Source organism: Sarcophilus harrisii, chromosome 2, assembly GCF_902635505.1.
Source record: "Sarcophilus harrisii chromosome 2, mSarHar1.11, whole genome shotgun sequence".
Classification (NCBI taxonomy): domain Eukaryota; kingdom Metazoa; phylum Chordata; class Mammalia; order Dasyuromorphia; family Dasyuridae; genus Sarcophilus; species Sarcophilus harrisii.
Window position 1 is genome coordinate 308,716,530 of NC_045427.1, and position 18,973 is coordinate 308,735,502.

At 34.8% G+C, this 18,973-nt stretch overlaps 1 protein-coding gene and 1 pseudogene across 1 annotated transcript in view; one reads left to right on the forward strand and one right to left on the reverse strand.

Moving 5' to 3' along the window:
- Positions 1 to 18,973, reverse strand: part of RGS6 (regulator of G protein signaling 6) — a 610,477-nt gene that overhangs the window by 275,446 nt on the left and 316,058 nt on the right.
- Positions 16,701 to 17,128, forward strand: LOC111720484 (annotated as a pseudogene).

The window sequence follows — 18,973 nt, forward strand, 5'->3', positions numbered from 1 at the left end:
TCTCTCCCAGCTTCTCTTCCTGTTCCTCTGTCTGCCTCCACCCACCAAAATCGTCATTTCTTGTACAATACATCAGGACTTGCACAGAGAGTGGGCAGGGACCATTCTTTATCCAAGGATGTATATTAATAGAGTATAGCCTAATTACTATTTAGCCTCACGTACTTGGGACCTAAGTGCATCAACTCAAACTTCAGCCCATTACATCTCCTGCTTTCTTTTATTTTAGAACACAGGTGGTCATGCCATCCCTGACTCCTCAGGGAGGTCAGAGCCCCCAAGGGGAGGTGATCACAGCCTCCCTAACTTCTCAGGGAAAGAGGTGAAAGCACCGAAAAGGAGGAGATCACAGCCTCCCTGACTTCTCAGGAAAGGCAGTGAAAGCACTAAAAAGGAGATGATCACGCCCTACCTGACATCTCAGGAAGGGAGATGAAAAGCACCAAAGGGAAGTGGGGGTTGCTAGCGGGTTTCTGGGCTGAAGGGTCTTATTATGCACAAACCCATCAGCATGGGAGGCATTACACAAACACTTGGGGCATGATGGCAGCCAATGGCGCACCCAGAGAGTGCCTAGACGGCCAATACCCCAATATGACCAATCAGCCAGGAAGCCATATGATGGGAGAAAGGGATTACACAATCAATCAGCCAGGAAGCAACCTGATGGGAGAAAGGGATTACAATTAGGGAAAATAGAGTTGTATGCAGCTGAGACAACTGAGATACCCCCTGGAGAGGTGAAATCTGTTCTTCTCCAGTCTATGGATCCCTTGCCTCTGGGCACAGTAGGCTTGACCATTTTACCTCCTGAGAGCATGTACAAAACAGTGTCCATCCACACACTGATGTGGGAAACTGGGGAATGTGTAGATAATATCCCAGTCACCAATACAGGCAGACAATGTGTGACTTATCACTCAGGAGAAATAGTAGCATCAGGTTTACTCATATAGAATCCTAATAAGCAGCTTGGTGATAGTCACCCAGACTCCGATTTCAGATCACAAAATCCAGCAATATATTGGACAGCAGCTGTAACAACTGACCAACCTATGCTCACGATCTATATAAATGGCCTTCCATTGGAAGGATTGGTAGACATAAGATAGGAAACTAACCCTGCTCCCTTCTCCAGAGGCCAAGGGGGTATAATGGGATTGTACACCTGAGAAGTTAAGGGAAATATTTATGTTTGTTCTTGCTGCATCTGTGAAGTAAATATCCTTTTGTAAAAACTAATCTATTAAGAGTTTCACTGAAACTGGGATGCTGAGGAACCTCTAAAAATTGAAGGGAATACAAGAGGAAGGCGATGGCAAATACTAGGATACTGAAGAACTTTAGGAGAGGAGTGAAATATAAGAAGATTCAGTTTTCAATCAATGAGGGCCAGAACAGTGACTGCCAGTCTTGTATTTGTATCCTTAGCATTTGGCACAGTGCCTGGCACATAGTAAGTATGTAATAAATGCTTGTTGTCTTTCTTTTCCTCTGATATTTCTTGAATTTGTACCAATATTACTTGAATATATGAACTAGAAAGGAGGAGTGAGGGGAACAAATTCATAAGGGAAAGAATTCTAAATTACTGAATTTTTCTAAACTTAGTTTTGATTTTGACAGTGTAATAGGACTAAGGGCTTGGAGCTATATGTTTAATAATATGGAAGGAAGCTAGTTAGAGTCTGAAGCAGAGGATTTGTACTCAAAGCTTCCTGATTTTAGGAACACTGTAAAGATTCTTTACTTCAGGAGAGAAACAACTTGCACCATAGGATGCTTTCCCCCTTTCCTTTCTTTTTGTTTTTAAGGAGGGAGTCACCTGCTGAGTATACTTGGTGAGGTGGAGAGTATAATACTCACTGCTAACAATATCTGGGCAATGGACATTTTGCTATTCTCCTACCTCAGTCCTAAATTCATTTTTAGATCTTCCCTAAATCATTTAGCTTCCCTAATCTAAACTAAGGGTAGATTTCCCTTTGTTCAGTTTTTTCAATCCTGTCCAAATTTTGGTTAACCCCATTTGGGGTTTTCTTGGCAAAGATAACAAAGTGGTTTGCCATTTCCTTCTCCAGCTCATTTGACACCATCCAAAAAACTCCCCCCAAACTCTCTTCCTCTCTTTTAAGGTTTCTCTCAAAGGTCTTGACTTACACGTTGATGATATTGGATACTGACAAGGTTTTCTTTAGCACATAAATCAGTCAATAAACATTCATTAAATGCCAGGCATTGGGCTAAGTGCTAAGGGTACAAGGAAAGTCAAAGACAGCCCTGCTCTCAAAGAGCTCACAATCTAATATGGGAGACAGCATGCAAAAATTATGTACAAACAAGATACACAGGATTAAACAGAGATTATCAATAATGGAAAGTCATTAGAATTAAGAGGAATGGGAAAGAGTTTCTTGTAGGTGATATTTTTGATGGGACTTGAAGGAAGCCTGGGAAGTCAATAGTAGACAGAAATGGGGAAGGAACAGTATTCCAGTCATGAGGAGCACCAGTAAAAATACCCAGAATCAGGAATCCAGCTAAATATCAGAAAGTTCCTTCAGAAGATGACAGCTAGGTGGTACTACTCTAGAGGAGGTGCTGGACTTTGAGTCAAAACCACCTGAATTAACTACGGCCACAGATACTAATTAGCTGTGTTAGTCTAGGCAATTTTCTCACCTGTAAAATGAAAATAATAATAGGATCTGACCTCTATGATTGTCTTATGAATCAGATAGAATGATATATGTAAAGCATTTTGTAAAACCTAAAGTTACATAACTCATTTTTATACTTGGAAATTGAAAGGATGACCATGAAATGGCTAAACAAGTTCTGATATATGATTATAATGGAATAATTATTGTGTGCTATAAGAAATGATGAGCAGGATGGTTTCTGAAAAACCTTGGAATACTTACATAATTTGATATAAAGCAAAATGAGCAAAACCAGGAAAACATTGTACAAAGTAAAAGAAATACCACAATAATAATCAACTGCAAAAAACTTAATTATTCCGATCAAGACAATGATCCAAGGACAATTCCAAAAGGTGCATGATAGAAAACTATTGAACTATCAACGCAGATTGAAGCATACTTTTTAAAACTTTCATTTTTAAAAAAATCTGTGTTTTCTTTCCAATATGGAAATAAGTTGTGCATGACTTCACATCTGTAATTGATATTAAACTACTTGCCTTCTGAAGGATGCCTTCTGATGGGAGGGAAAGAATTTGAACTGAATTTTAAAAAAAAAGGAATATTAATTTTTATATGTAATTGGAAGATATTTAAAGAATAAAAAAATTTAAAAGCAAAGCTACATAAACACTAGCTCTTATTTTTAAAAAAAATCAGAGTAAGAAAATACTGCTGACAAAAAGAACCAACCAGAATATATTTACTCCAATATCAAAGACTCTGGTATGGCAAAAAGGGGGAGCGGGGAGGTCAATGAGTTGGGTTTCAATCCTGGCTCCATTAGTAACTCTCAGAGTAATCTCAAACAAGTCATTTGCCCTCTCCAGTTTCTTTATCTAGAACTTGAGTGTGTTAGAATACACACTCTCTGAGAGCTTAATCAGCACTATAATTCTATGCCTGCCTGACTCTTCAGTATGTCAGAGAAGATAAATGAAATATCATGCCTTCTGACAAGTGGAAAGAAAAAAACTGGTAAAATTACGAAAAGAACTTAAAAATTCTGACTCAGTCCCCCAACAGTTCCCCCATTCTGGGAGGCAGGTAACAAGTTTTAGCAACTTGAAATTGAAAACCCGTTGTTATTTTTGGATATTTAAACAGATTTTATTCTTATCAATATTGTATTCTGAATTTTCTTTTTCCTCCTTTAAATTTTTTAAAAAAGATGTAAATGCTCCTATAAAATCCATGAGCATTGCCAGAAATAGAAACATTATAGATCATTTTCAATTTGATTCAACTTTCACTTATTAGGATCAGAGCTTCAAATAGGGAGAGGACCCCAGAAGTCATCTAATCCCATCACCTCATTTGACAAATAATGAGGCATAGAGAGAAAGGGGTGAAGTAATTTGCCTAAAGTGACACAAGCATCCAAATCCAGGGAACTTTGTGCTGTTCTGGGATGTTTATGGTCATGGTATGCAAATGCTTACGTGCACGCATGTATGTTCCTATTTTCTTTTTCTAGCTACTAAGTTTAACCTCAAAAAAAAAAAGTCTTTCCCCTTCAAGTATAGTGAAAAACTCTTCTACAGTAAATTTTTTTTCACCTGCTCCCCAAAATGGGAACTGGCATTAAATTTTCCTTCACTCTTTCTACTGCAAAAAAATAAATTAACATTGAAGTGGAAACAATAAGACCTCCTTGAGATATTATTTTTTTATGACAAAAAAACTTAAGATTTAAATTCCCTGAAGTATCAGATTGTCAGCAAGGGGTTGTCAGCCTGAGAAGGAGGAGCAGGGCTCTGGGTGTGCTGGTATAAGAAGGAGTGTGTATAACAGATACCAGTAGGAATATAGAAGCAACAGTAGTGTATTAGGTGTAGTTGAGGCAGGAAAGTTTCTTGTTTCAATCAAAGTAATCAATCAGTCAATCAATCAATATCCATTGATTAAATGCCCACTAAGTTTAAGGCACTGTGCTGGGTCTGGGAATATAGAGAAAAAAGTAATACAATCACAGCCCTCAGAGAATGTATATATTTATATAAAAATTTTATATATGTAAGGTAATTTTTATGGGGGAAGAAACATTAGCATCAAAGAATACTAGATTAAATAATTAAATAAAAACAGAGAAAATGAATAATTCTTACTGATTACATTTGAATTGAAAAGATTTTCTACACATAAAATCATTAAAATCTGAATCAGAAGTAAAAGTTAACTGTAAAAACAACTTTCTAGCAAATTTCTCTGATAAAATCTGATATGTTAGAAAGTAGGTAATTGATACAAATATATGACAACAAGAGTCATTTCTCAATAAAATAATATAGTAAAATATATAAAAAGGCTATTTTCAAAGGAAGAAATCCAAGCCACCAACAACCAAATGGAACCATGCTCCAAATCACTAATCATAAGAGAAATGCAAATTTAAGAAACTGAAGTTTGATCTCATATCCAACAGACTGGCAAAGATAAGAAAAAGGAAAAGTGAGGACTGTTAGTGAGGCACAATAAAGAACTGTTGCTTCAGCTGTAAATTGTTCCAACAATTTTGGAAAAGAATTTGGAATTACATGCAAGAATAATTAAAGTATCTATAACCCTGACCCAGCAATTGTGCTATTGGGATTATTATTCAAAGAAAAAAGGAAAAGAATAAATATATACAAAAAATATTTAAAGCACACTATTTCCTGTAACAAAGAATTACAAACTAAATGAATCCTCATTTGGGAATCATTGAACAAATTATAGCATATGATATTGTGCCATAACAAACGGTAAAAGGGACAAATTCAGAGAAACTTAGGAGTACTTGTATGTACTCATTCAGAGTAAGGTGAGGAAATTATAAGAACAATTTTAATGATAACAATATTGTAGAGAAAAACAACTGTGAAAGACTTAAATTTGATCATTAATACAATGCACAATCATGACTCCAGAATATTGATGGTCAGTTATGTTTCCCTCTTCTTGAATAATAAAGGAATGGAATGTAGCTGAGGAATGAGACATACATTTTAAACAATATCAATTCCTGAATTTATTTTGTATCACTATGCTTGCTATAAGTGAGGGCTTCTTTGTGGAGAAGGGTAGAGTTGAGTAGGACAGGAATAAAGTGGGTATGGGCTTATTGATGATAGCTAGAATTTCTGTAATATTAAGGCTTAGAAAATTCTTACATATATTATTTCGTTTTGTCCTCAAAACCATTCTGGGAGATAGGTATTATTATTATTTTCATTTTACAAGGGAGGAAACTGAAACAGAGAAAGACTTTTTCATGGACACATAGTTAATATCTGAGACTTAATTTATACCACCTATCTGCTTAGTGGAGTGATATTGAAAAAAAATAAGGTGGGGGAAGAAAAGAAAGAAAAGAGAGATAATGTCATTAAACAATAAATTAGAATAGAAGCAAATTCAGAAGGAGATACAGAAGGGATATTTTAGAATTACCATATTAAATATGAAACATGCATATTACTTATATAATATAATCATTATATTAATCATATCAAAATATCATATAATTCTTATAATGTAGCATATATCATACATACTATTATTTTCTGTATAATAATATAATTTATTATATAATGCATTATGTTATATAGATTGATGTATAATGATCATATTAACTATAATTTTATAATTATGTTTATGTAATTATATATAACAATATGTTATAATTTATAGAACAATGCAAAGCATAACATAATTTGTATAATAATTTTATAACAATATGGTATGTATATATTTATGTATATTATATAAATTTTTTCTAAGCGAGAAGTGTTCATGTTTATGATAGTTAAAGTTAATGATAAAAAGGGGGAAACATTTTGAAAGGGCAAAAGTATGCTAATTAATCTTCCATTTTTAAAATTGGGCAAAGTCTTGATAATTGATGATGCTAAACCAAATGCCAGTTGCATCATGGGCACATCCCAATGATCTTTTAAAGTGATCATCTTTCATTTGCTTGAAGACTTCCAAATAACTCCCTAAATAGTCCATCCTACTTTGAGGTGGTTCTAATTATAAGAGAGCTTTTCATTACATGAAGTCTATACCCTTTTCTCAATTCTTCCATTTTAGAACAAGTAGAAGAAATTTATTCCTTCTTCCACATAGCAGTCCTTCACATATTTGAAGACAGATTTCCTATATCCCTAAAGTCTTCTCTTCTCCAGATTAAAACTCTTGGTTTTTATCAACCCTCATTACATGCGATTTCAGGGCCTTTCATTACTAATTGCTTTCCTTTGCAACTTCTCCAAATGTTACGGATGCCCGGAAATCAATGCAATTCTTCAGATTATTTTAATTTGCTCTGACTTCGGCAGAGTACCATGTAGTGAATTTACTCTTTTCTAGAGTGCCCTCCTCAAATGTGTTTGGTGAATTCTTTCAAAGATTCAGTTCATTGTTTTCTGAGAGTTCCAGCTAGAAGTCAGCTGATCCTTCTCCATAATCCTTTAGTACCTGGATAGGACTTAATGTTACAGAATCTCAGCATTAAGTGGTACTTTCTGAGGTCATCTAGTCTAACTCATACAAGAATAAGCATGTCTATCTAAAAATAACCCCAACAATTTCTAGAACACCCTGCCTTATACTGGCCAGAGTTATTTGTGTTAGATTTATTTTATTTCCTCTTCTAGACTATAAGCTCCTTGAGAAGGATCTGACCTTATTCATCTATGCCCTCCCTTTGTGCCCCCTCTCTTTCCTCCATTCCTTTAGCTTAGGGTCTTGTACATAGAAAGATGTCAATAAGTTTTTGTGGAATGACTGAATGTATTAATGGGAACAAAAGGCTGATCCCATTATTTGCTATTATTTGATGCCATTGATTGCATTTATTAACAAGGCACCAGAATTAGGATATTTTTTCATGAGGTCCTGAATGGTATGTTGGATAGAGAGATGTTAGGGGACAGAACGCTGAAACAAGGATTCTTACAAGGTGTTAAGTCAGTGGAATTGATAAAGACAATGATAGTTCATTACAGTACTTAATATTAACTATAGTTCTACAAGATTCACACCTATGATAAGAAAGCATATAAGCTCAGACAACTCAGCCAAAATCAGAACTGGAAGACAAAGACCGTGGTGGTGGTCCTCCTGTATCCCCCACAGAAACCAAGACCCATTCAGAAGGACCTCAAGAAGCTGGCAGAGGTAGAGAACACAAAGGACTGGCAGCAAGAGCTCAAGTTCTCAGAACCCAGGAGAGAGATAGGCCTCTAAGAAAGCTAACTGGGCCGCAGGAAAGGAGACAAGACTTGAAAGGAGACAATAAAGGATTTGGACTTTAACACCTGGCTGTACTTGTGGTGATTACTGAACTGAAATGAAGGCTGCTCCCAGAGACCCCAAGGAAACAGAACCAGAGAACATTAGAGAGAGAAACTAAAAGATTGATCTACTGAAGCAAGCAGGGAGAAGGCACAGATAGAGATCAGTTTAGCTTTATGGTCCCACCCTCTAGAGAGGTTGACCAGACTGAAATCCAAGTTTTTAGGTTACTTTCAAACACTTAAACCTGATTTGCATATATAAATAAAAAATAATACTTTATTGAAAAAAGGCCAATAACTATGAATTTAAAGAAATATGTAAGCATTAAGAATCTGGGAGAATGTGCAAATTCCTAGGCCATTTAGTTATTACTCTTCACTCATAATACATTTTGCTTCCCCCATTAATGGTTTTTTCCTGTTCTTTAATTGAGAAAGATCAGAAGAAATATATAAATGTTATTTGAAACTTCATCCCCCTCACAATGTAAAATAGATGAATAAAATTAAAAGGAAAGCTTTGACAAGAATACCTTTTTCTGACCTGCTGTTTATCCTTCATCCTTTTAAGTTATTTATAACTAAGGCAACAAAGAGTCTGCAGGGTCTGGTGACTAGTTCAATGAAATAGGAAATCTTAAATAAGATTTTAAGTACTCAGGATCTTTAAGCCAACTAAGTCAATTGGCGTTTGATCCTAGAACATTAAACTTTAAGAGATGCTCGAATTCAGAATAGGAGTTTGTATTCATTTTTATATCATGGACCCCTTTTGCAATCTGGTAAAACCTCTAGACCTCTTCTTAAAATAATTTTTTAAAGAGCATATTATCTAAATAGATAGAATAAAACATAGGGTTACAGAAGAGATTGATCATATTGTAGTTTTCCTATCCAAATCAACATCTAAAATCTGTCCACAGACTCTCCTTATGCCCCAGATTAAAAATTCTTGATACAGAGGGAGTGGAAAGTGAAGAGGTCGTGGATAACTAAGTGGGGTTGACAGAGAAAGACTCAAGTAGTGATAAGATTTATACTTGAGGCAAGCAGGGAAGGGCATTGATATAGATCAGTTCAGTCTTATAGTCCCACTCTCTCTGGAAGTCATGCTATGGCCAGACAGAAATCCAAATTATGTCAAAACCTGAAGTTAAATCTCCTCTATAAATCTGTCCATTGCCTACACCATCTTTGCTGAATCCTTTTTGGATTTATTCCTCTACAACATTCTGCCTCGTGATATCTTTCTCCTTATAGCTAACTCTTTTAGGATGCTAAATCCCTCTCTGGATTTAGCCTGTCAGTCAATAGAGTACTCCCACCTCATGGCATATTCTTTTAATGGATTCTTCCAAACTCCTTTCCTTGGTAACACTATTGCTCTGTCAAATCTATTTCATATTTACCATTCCTGGTATCTTTTCATTTTGTCTGTAACCTTGATGAGGTACTGGATTACTTGGTTGGATTGGCAGAGAAAGCCTGAAGTACTGATAAAATTACTTCCTGAGGTAAGCAGGGAAGGACACTGAAAGGGATCAGTTTAATCTTATAGTTCCACCCTCTGTGGAGGTCTTGGGTAGCTCTACCTTGCTGTGTCCAGCCAGAAATTCCAGTTATATTAAATCTTGAAATTACTCCCCTATAAATCTGTCCATGGCAGATCTTTGCTGGACCATTTTGGGTTAGCCCACTACAGTATCTTGCCCTATAGTGTCTTTTTCCTCACCCCTCCTCTATGTCACATAGTTTCTTTCCTGTCATTCCTCTACCATGCCTCAAATAATGTCTTTCTCCTTCTTATAGTTAACTCTTTTAAGTTGCTAAATTCTTCTATGGATTTAGTTGCCAGTTAAGGACATACTCTCACTTCGTGGAGTATACTGTTTCTTCTGGTTAATTGTGAGTTCCATTTGGGAATTTGTCTTTTCCATCATTAATTGTTAAAACTCCTTTCTTTGCTATCTTCCAACTCTATTTCATTTTATCATACCTGATGTTTATTGTATCTCTTAATTTTGTCTGTAACTTCTAAATACATGTCCTTTTTTCCAAAGAGAATAGCCATTGTGAATTATTCACGTGACTGAACCCCAACATTTGATGCCTGATCAAAACCATCTTTTGGTGCTGAAACTCAACCACATCAAAAGCATCTGTATTCCTCAAGTAGAAACAACTTAGATTAGTTCCAAGAAATTAAGAATAATTATATAAAATAGAAACTATAAAAAGTTTGTTTCCTTTCTCAGAAAGAAAGCTCTCCTTCCCAAATGGGGCTGGACTGTCCCAGCCCTCAACTCTGCTCCCTAAGTTTAGTCTTGAGGTACCTCAGAATTTTTTTCTCAACTCTTAAGCTTTTCTCTTACCCAACATGAGTCTTATTGTTCTGAATTCTAACATTAATTCCTCAAGGTCTCCCCTCTTAAATTCTTCTCCCAAGTGTCTAAATGATACAATTATGTCCCAGTAATTGGTCTATGTGATTGGCAGTCACAAATGAAATAATCAGCTTTAAGTATGAAAGATCTTTCAAGGAAAAATTAAGTTCCTATTATCTAGAAAGCATAGTGTCAGGTGCAGGGTTTACAAAAGTAGAGATTGTGAGTGGGAATGGGAGTAGGAAAAAAGAGATTCAGGGAAAATATATGAGGAATTTTTGAAGTAATGGAGTGGACAATTTTTGTAAGAGCAGGTAAATAGGCATACTGAGTTGAGCCTAAAAGAATAGGATTCTGAAAGGTAGATAAAATATCAACTCTTATTTTAATAATGCTTTGGAATTAACAATATGCTTTAAATGTATACATCACATTCAACAATCCTGCAAGCATTCAAACTATAGGCTTTATCATTTTACAGATGAGAAAAGTAGTCAGAAAGCTCAGATAATCCAGCAAGTCAGTGTCAAAGAAGGGGTCTGAATTCTGGTTTTTCTGAATTGCAAGTCTCTCTATATCATGTTGTAACTCCAGAGCAAAGAAGGTAAATGATCTTGGGCAAAGAGGACAACCAGCATGAATAAAGTAAAGTAGGTTAAATAAACTGACTGTTGAATAGTGCTAGAAGGCCTAGTTTGTGAATGAATCAAAGATTAAAAGAGCATGTATTATTAGCACAGTGGATAGAATGGAGTTAGGAAGACTCATCTTCAGTTCAGATGCTTACTAGTTGTGTGACCTTGGGCAAATCACTTTACTCTCTGCCTCGTTTCCTCATCTGTTGGGTTTCTATTGGGTAGAAATCGTTTTCTATTATGTTTTCAGTTCAACTGACTGGAGTCCTGTTTTGGTTTGTTTTGAGATAGCAAGATTTTTGAAGTATGATCCTTTAAGAAAAAAATCTAATGACTTCTGGAAGATATAGCTGAATCTGTTCAATTACTTTCACTAAATTGTGATAATATTATTAGATAATATTATACATTTTTTCTGTCCCCAAGATTGTGTCTCTTTAAAGTGTGGGAAAACTTTACAAGTCTTAATAAGACTATTTCATCTTTTATTTGTTTCTGTATTTCTGTATTTAAAAAATATATATATCATTTGTCATAACTTGGGCTTCTACTTTGGCAGAAGCCCTTTTGTGAACAGTAATGTAGCTATGACCTTGAAAAAAAACAACAGAAACTTTAAAGAAGCTATTCTTTGTTTTTCACAATATATTGCGCTGGATCAGGTCTGTTTAAGTGAGTTCCAGCTTTCCTTAAAGGAACTCTGGTATTTGGAAGATTATTCTCCCAAGATTTGTAAGTATAATTAAGAGAAAAAAACAAATATAAAAACTAAAGACCACAACCAGAAAATGTAAGGAAAAATCGATTGCTCCCTTAAATTGCACACATTTCCCACCCCATCCCCCTCGAGAAAGTTATAGGAAAAAAGAAAGGGGGAAAATGAAAAAGGGAAAATTCTCTTTAATTGGCATTCAACAACTTCAAATACAAAAACAAAAACAAAATAGCCCAACCAAACAATGGGATGTATATGAGAGGTGGGGAAAGAGTTATAGATTTAATGTTGGAGTCTCGTTGTTTGTTGTTGTTTTTTTTTTTTTTTTTTTTGCTTAAATGTAGAATGCTGACAAAATAATTTTGTTCAGTATTTATCTACTTTTCCTCTCAGTTGAATCAGTCATAAGAAAAAAAAAGATATATTCTCTTTCTACTATAGTAATAGTCATAAAACAGAGAAAGGAGAATTTTCTGTAAGAAGCTTTAAAGTTTCAGAGTTATTTGGTAATTTATCCTAATCATTTCATTCCAATTATGCTAGTGAAATAAAGAGAGGGGATAACAAAATATTGTGAGCAGGAATTTTTTTTTAATTTTATTTTATTTTCTTCAATTACATGTTTAACATTTTTAAAAACATATTTTTAAATTTTTAGTTCCAAATTCTCTCTCTCCTTCTCTCCCCTACCTCTGGAATGGGTGAGCAATTTTATATATAATATACATGTAATGTCATACAAAATGTATTTCTATATTAGTCATGTTGCAAAAGAAAACAGATTTTTAAAATCAAGAAAAATAAAGAAAGTAAATAAGGATGTTTCAATCTGCATTCAGAGTTTATCAGTTGTTTCTTTGGAAATGGATAACATAGGAAAAATTTTTTCTTAAATTTTTTTCTCTTTGTTTCCAAGACTTATTGCTTTTGAAAATAAACAAAGGAGGTGGTGCATTGAATAGAGAATTGGCTCTGGAGTCGGGTAAAACCGAGTTCAAATTCAGCCTCAGAAACTTGATATTTACTAGCTGTGTGATTGTGGGCAAGTAATTTACTCTCAACTGCCTTACAAAAAAATAAAAAAAAGAGAGAGGAAACATATTTTTGATATAACGACAATTTATATATGGGATAAATTTTACTTGCAAACTGTAATGTAAAAAGAAAAAAAATGTATAAAGCTTCTCTGAATTTACTAGGAAAATTCAACAAAGCTAAATGTTTCTACCTACTCTCATAAATACTTTTTAAAAAATTGACTATCACAGAGGCAGAAATTGCGTCCTACATAATGGGTATGAGCTCATGTCTTAACATTTTTTCCCCAGAATTTGAGTGGTATTTTTTATTACTTATTTATTGTAATGTATCAAACAATTTATTTTTATCTCTGCACTTAAATTTTCCTAATGTGACCAAGCAATGTTTTTTTATGATTTGAAAAGCATACATAGAGACAGCATGGAATAACAGATGAAGATCTGGTTTTGGGACCAAAAAGATCTGGGTCCAAGTTACACTTACTAGCTGTGAGATCCAAACAAGTCACCTGAATTCTCAACATTCTAGACAATTCTAGCAACAGACTTCTTAAATTGGGATCTATGAACTTGTTATTCTTTTAAAAATATTTTTATATTTAGTAAAATTAGTTCACTATGTTTTCCTATGTTATTTTATATTATGCATTAAAAATTATTCTGAGAAGTGGTTCAATGTTGCACTATATTGTCAAAAAGGCCCATATTACAAACAAATAAGCAAAAAACCCTTGCAATAAGATTACAAATCACAGAGAAAGTGCTGACCTGCAGTGGTAGAGAAGTTCCTACCCCAAGATCCCCTTACACCAATAAAATCACAGACCCATTGCTTATCCCTAAAATTCAAATATTTAAATTGTACCCGATGGACTAAGAGTTAACTTGGTAGACAGTAAAAAGATTTTTGCATAAGCTAGAAATACCTTAGACACTGTAGAAATGTCTGTGAAATTTTTTATATGAGAAGAAAAAAAGAGAAAAAAGTACATTATGATAATTAGAAATTTAATTATGGATTTTAAAGTTTCAGCTTAACATGGTATATTATGAAGGGTGACTAGATTTTATAACTTTGTGTGTTAGATATGGATATTAGTCCCATTTCTTCCCCACCCCCTGAAGATGAGAACATGGTCACTTAGTTAATTTAATTCAGATCCCATAACAGCTTTTTTTTTTTTTTTTTTCTGTAATGACAAGGGTTTTTTTTTTTTTTTGGTTGGTTTGTTTGCTTTTTAGTGTGTTAAGGGGAATAATATGCTATCCAGCTACCATTTCCATCCAAGATATATGCAGTGATGGGCTGCCTACCTTCTGGCATGGCATAATCTTGGCAGAATTAATTCTTCATCATTTTCTTTTGCTCAATATGGATGACTAGACAAATTGATGATAAGTATTCAACTGCTGTAAGAAACTAATGTTGTATGGCAAATGTGTTTCCTAGCACCTAAAATATCTACTTTTGACCCCAGGGAAAAGCCTGGAAATTTGGTAAGACATCTCATTAGATGCTCCCAACCACCACCAGTTAAAGGTCAGGATCTTTAAACTTCTATTCATAGGTTCCATCTTAAAAGATTCTTGTCCAGGAATTAGAAATTGAGTGCATGCCCACTAACTGGAGAACTGAATAAGATACGAATATAATTTTTTATAATAAATGTCAAGCAGGCTGATTTCAGAAAAGCCTGGAAAGATTTACATGAACTGATGCTGAGTAAAGTGAGAACCAGAAGAACATTATACACAGTAATGACAAAATTACATGATGATCAACTGTGATGGACTTAATTCTTCTCAGCAATTCAGGGATTCAAGAAAATTTCAAAAAACTTGGGATAAAAAATGTCATTTGCATCCAGAGAGAGAACTATGAGACTGAATGTCGATCAAAGCATAGTATTTTCATCTTTTTTTTCTTTTCCTTTTCTTTTTCATGGTTTTTCCTTTTTGTTACGATTTTTCTTTTACAACATGACTAATGTGGAAATATATTTCACATAATTGTACATTTTTACCTATATCATTTTGCTTGCTGTCTTGGGGAAGGGGAAGGAAGGGAGGGAGAGAAAAAACACCTCAAAATATTAAAAAAATGAATGTTGAAACTATCTTTACATGTAATCGGAAAAAAAATACTATTGAAATTTTTAAAGAAGATTCTTGCCTCCGTAGAGGTTGATATCTTTTATCCCTTATGTCTTCAGAAACATTCACTTTGGCTGGTCTTAATTATGGCTGTTAATGGCTGCAACAAGTTCCTATCACTTCTTATGTATTCGTTTTCTTTAAAATGTAACACACTTCTTTTTTTGTGGCTGTTAATTGGAACCATTAATATTAGTATTTTGGAATATGTTATGAAGGAGTGGCCTGTAACTGTGGAAGGAATGCTGGAAGATGGATGAGCTTAGGAGCTTTTAGAAAGACTTAATATGGGCACAAATGATGGCTTATAACTTATGAATTTAGTTATAACTATAACAATGCTGATGTTAACTCTAAACACAATTGCTCTTTGTTTAAATTTTAAGCAATGGAACTCATTTTGTGAGGTGAATTTCCTTGGGCCTGTAAATTTGACCTCACTCTGATCCAGGTGAAAGGACTCTCTTTGCTGATGAATCAGAAAATCATCATGTAAAGGGAAATGTTAAGCTCAAGCTGGAATGCTGAGCAGTATTGCTCAGGGGCACAAGAGCTGGTGAATGTAGTCAGACAGATGGAAGTGGCTGCTCTGGGGAGACAATGGTAAGACCATTCTAATTCCTTTTCCTATTGCCCCATTGCTTTGCTTCTTTCCTTGGAATGGAAAAAGCCTCCTGAACCTATTTATCTATAGGCCTAGTTATTATGGCCCTTGTATAATAAATTCTCTATTCCAAAATTTTTCATCTTAAGATCAAATAGAACTGAGGAAATTTTGTTCCAGAATTACTTATAAAAGGGTAGCTGAGTAGCATAAAGCATGGAGAATGTGGCCTAAAGTCAGGAAGACTTATTTTCCTGAATTCAAATCTAGCCTTAGGCACTTCTTAATTGTGTTACCTTGGGCAAGTCACTTAATCCTGTTTGCCTCAGTTTCCTTATCTGTAAAATGAGCTGGAGAGGGAAATGGCAGTATTTTTGCTAATAAAACCTCAAATAGGGTCATGAAGAATGGGACACAACTAAACCAATTGAATAACAATAATTCACTCTAAAATGCCAGGCTATAACTTTCAAACTCAGAGATATGAGAAGTTTAGCTCAATAACAGAAATATCTTACTTCCCCTCTTATGGTAAATTCCTCTGGCCAATAAATATTACAACACTTTTGTATCCACGAACATACAGTGATGGAATGCAATAGTGGAAAATGTTTTGTAAGAGTCAGTCATTTTTCTAATTATTATATGTATTAACATTTAAATGATCTCCCATGCTGTGGATTTCACTGGATGAAAACAGAAATTGAGCCATAGTCCATAAATCAGTTCAGAGGACACCAAGGTCTTATATTGATTCCAGAATCCTTTTTTTCCTTAAAGGTGGTCCTGGCCTATATCTAAGACAGTATAGTGAGACAAAGGAAAAGCCTGAGATACAAAGTTTCTGGATAATTAGTAATCGGTTTATTAATTAGGATAGCAAATAATCAATAAATTGAGGTCAGTGGTTCTCTCAGAAATCAAAGACCCCATATGGAGACTGTTGAATGTTTAAATACCTTTGGAAAAGGGGGTAGTCCTGAGAGTGAAAATCAATTCTGGTTAAAAATTAATGAGAGAATGGATGTTAAGAGAGATGAGTTTTTTTCTGATGAGGGGTTGGGAAACATGACTGATGGAAAATAGATTATTTTGTATAAATTGGATCAGAGTCCTACCTGAGTAGAAAAGTGATGGGGTTACAAGTCAGAATTCCATCTACATAAGATGATCTGGGTAGAGTGAATTTTGGAATAAGGTCAGAAATAACCTTGACAAGCTAGACTTTGGATGAGCAAACTTTTAAAAAGAGAGGATCTTTGGTTCTCGGCTTACAAAATGACCAAGGAGAGGAAGAACAAGTGGCTTGCCAAAAAAAGTTGTGGCCACATGCAATCCATTTGCTGCACCAACTGCAGCCACTGTGTACCCCAGGATAAAACCATCAAGAAGTTTGTGATCCACAACATTGTGGAAGCCACGGCCATCAGGGCCATGCTTTTGACTTCTATGTGCTGTCTGAACTGTATGTGAGCATTACTGTATGAGTTGGGCAATCCACATCAAAGTAATGAGGAATCAGTTCCATGAGGCATGAAAGGATCAGATACCCCCACCCTGCTTCCGACCTGCTGGTGGTCCCCCCATATCCCCTCCAAAGCACATATAAAGAGCCCATCAATATTCCTGAACCAATCACAGGAAAATGAAATGGTTGGTTGGTCTATCCTAAAAAATAAAAAAAAATTTGGGTCCCATATATACAAGTGGTCATTAAAATAAGAAAGTAATCATTTTTCTTAGCATAAGTAATACTAAATGAGAAATCTTCCTGTTGACTGAATTTACAATATAGTTTAGAGCAGAGATATTTTTAAATTTTATTTTTAATTTGTGAAATAAAAGAAGGATTTTCCCTAACATAATATATAAAAAAAAGGTTTGTTGTTATTGTTGCTGTTGTAATTTTGTCATGGATCTCTTTGGAAGTTTGGTAAAGCCCACTTTGTCTTTTAAAATACATAGGATCATAAATCAATTATATTAAAAGATAGCTTTCATAATATTAAAAATAAATTCACCAATCCTCTGAAATATATCAAAAAGACCCTTTGGGGGTTCATAGGCTGCCTCAAGGTTAAGAATACATGCTTACTGCGGGAGTCCTCAAACTACGGCCCATCGGCCAGCTGAGGACGATTATCCCCCTCACCCAGGGCTATGAAGTTTCTTTATTTAAAGGCCCACAAAACAAAGTTTTTGTTTTTACCATAGTCCGGCCCTGCAACAGTCTGAGGGACTGGCTCCCTATTTAAAAAGTTTGCAGACCCCTGCTAGAGTCTGGGGAATAACTGACTGGTTCAGAAGAATTAAAGAATCTCTTTAGAGCCAGAGCTTCCTAGGAAAACTCATGCCTCAAATAATTGTTTCTCTGTATACCTATGTAGTTTCAACTGCTTCTATTTGGCTTTCACTCTTAAAATCAGCCAAAAAGCTATTTTTTCCCCTTGCTTCTTCAGCTCAAATTTTATTGTGCGTGAAAGCACGAGGATAAGAGTGGAGACAATGATGCTGAGAGTCTCTTGTTTCCACTTTCTTGATGTAAGTAATTCCATTTTAGAATTAGCCTCTACATCAATGTAGACTGAGTAAGCTCTAGTATTTATCTCAGATCAGTCTGTTTTACAGTGCTAAGCACAGAGAAAGATATTATCCTCCAAAACAAATTGTCTTACTTCTTTCTTCTACAACAGCTAGGTAGCATAGTGGATAGTGTGCCAGCGTTATAGTTAGGAAGATTTGAGTTGCAATATGACCTTAAACATTAGTTGTGTGATCTTGGGCAAGTCAAAAGATTAAATCTCAGGTTACCCTTCTGTCCCCATTTATAAAATGGGGATAATATCACCAACCTCAAGGTTAAGATGAGATATTTGTAAAACATTTCATAAACCTTAAGTTCTAGATGAATGTCATTATTATTGTTACTAATAATTATCTAACAATAATTAGCATTGTTATTGTGCTTCTTTATCCTGACAATAAATATAGTTCTAGAGAGAATCCATCTTAAAAAAACAAAACAAAACACTGTTTTATGGATAAAAAGTCTGCCATCTATTTTGAGAAGGAAGTGGGAATCGGGATTGGGAAGACACATGTGTCTGTGGGGGAGTTTCCTTCAGTATCCTCTTTGAATACATTTGAATTTATTTCTGAAGTACTATTCCAAATTGTTTTATTTGGGTTATGTGTCTTACCATGACTCATATATGGAGGGCATTAAGAAGACAGTTCTGACTGGAGTAGAGGAGAATAGTAAGAGCTATAGATGAATTAGAGAGATTAAGGAACTACTTGAATGCCAGGTATAGTTTGTTGTTTGCTTTTTTTAAGATCTGAGAAATTTTCTTGGCTGCTACTGGGCACTTCTATTTTGTTAACCATTTTATTCTTCTGAAAAAAGACACTGTATTCACATACTAACTTTCTGTACATTGTTGAAAATCTGGCC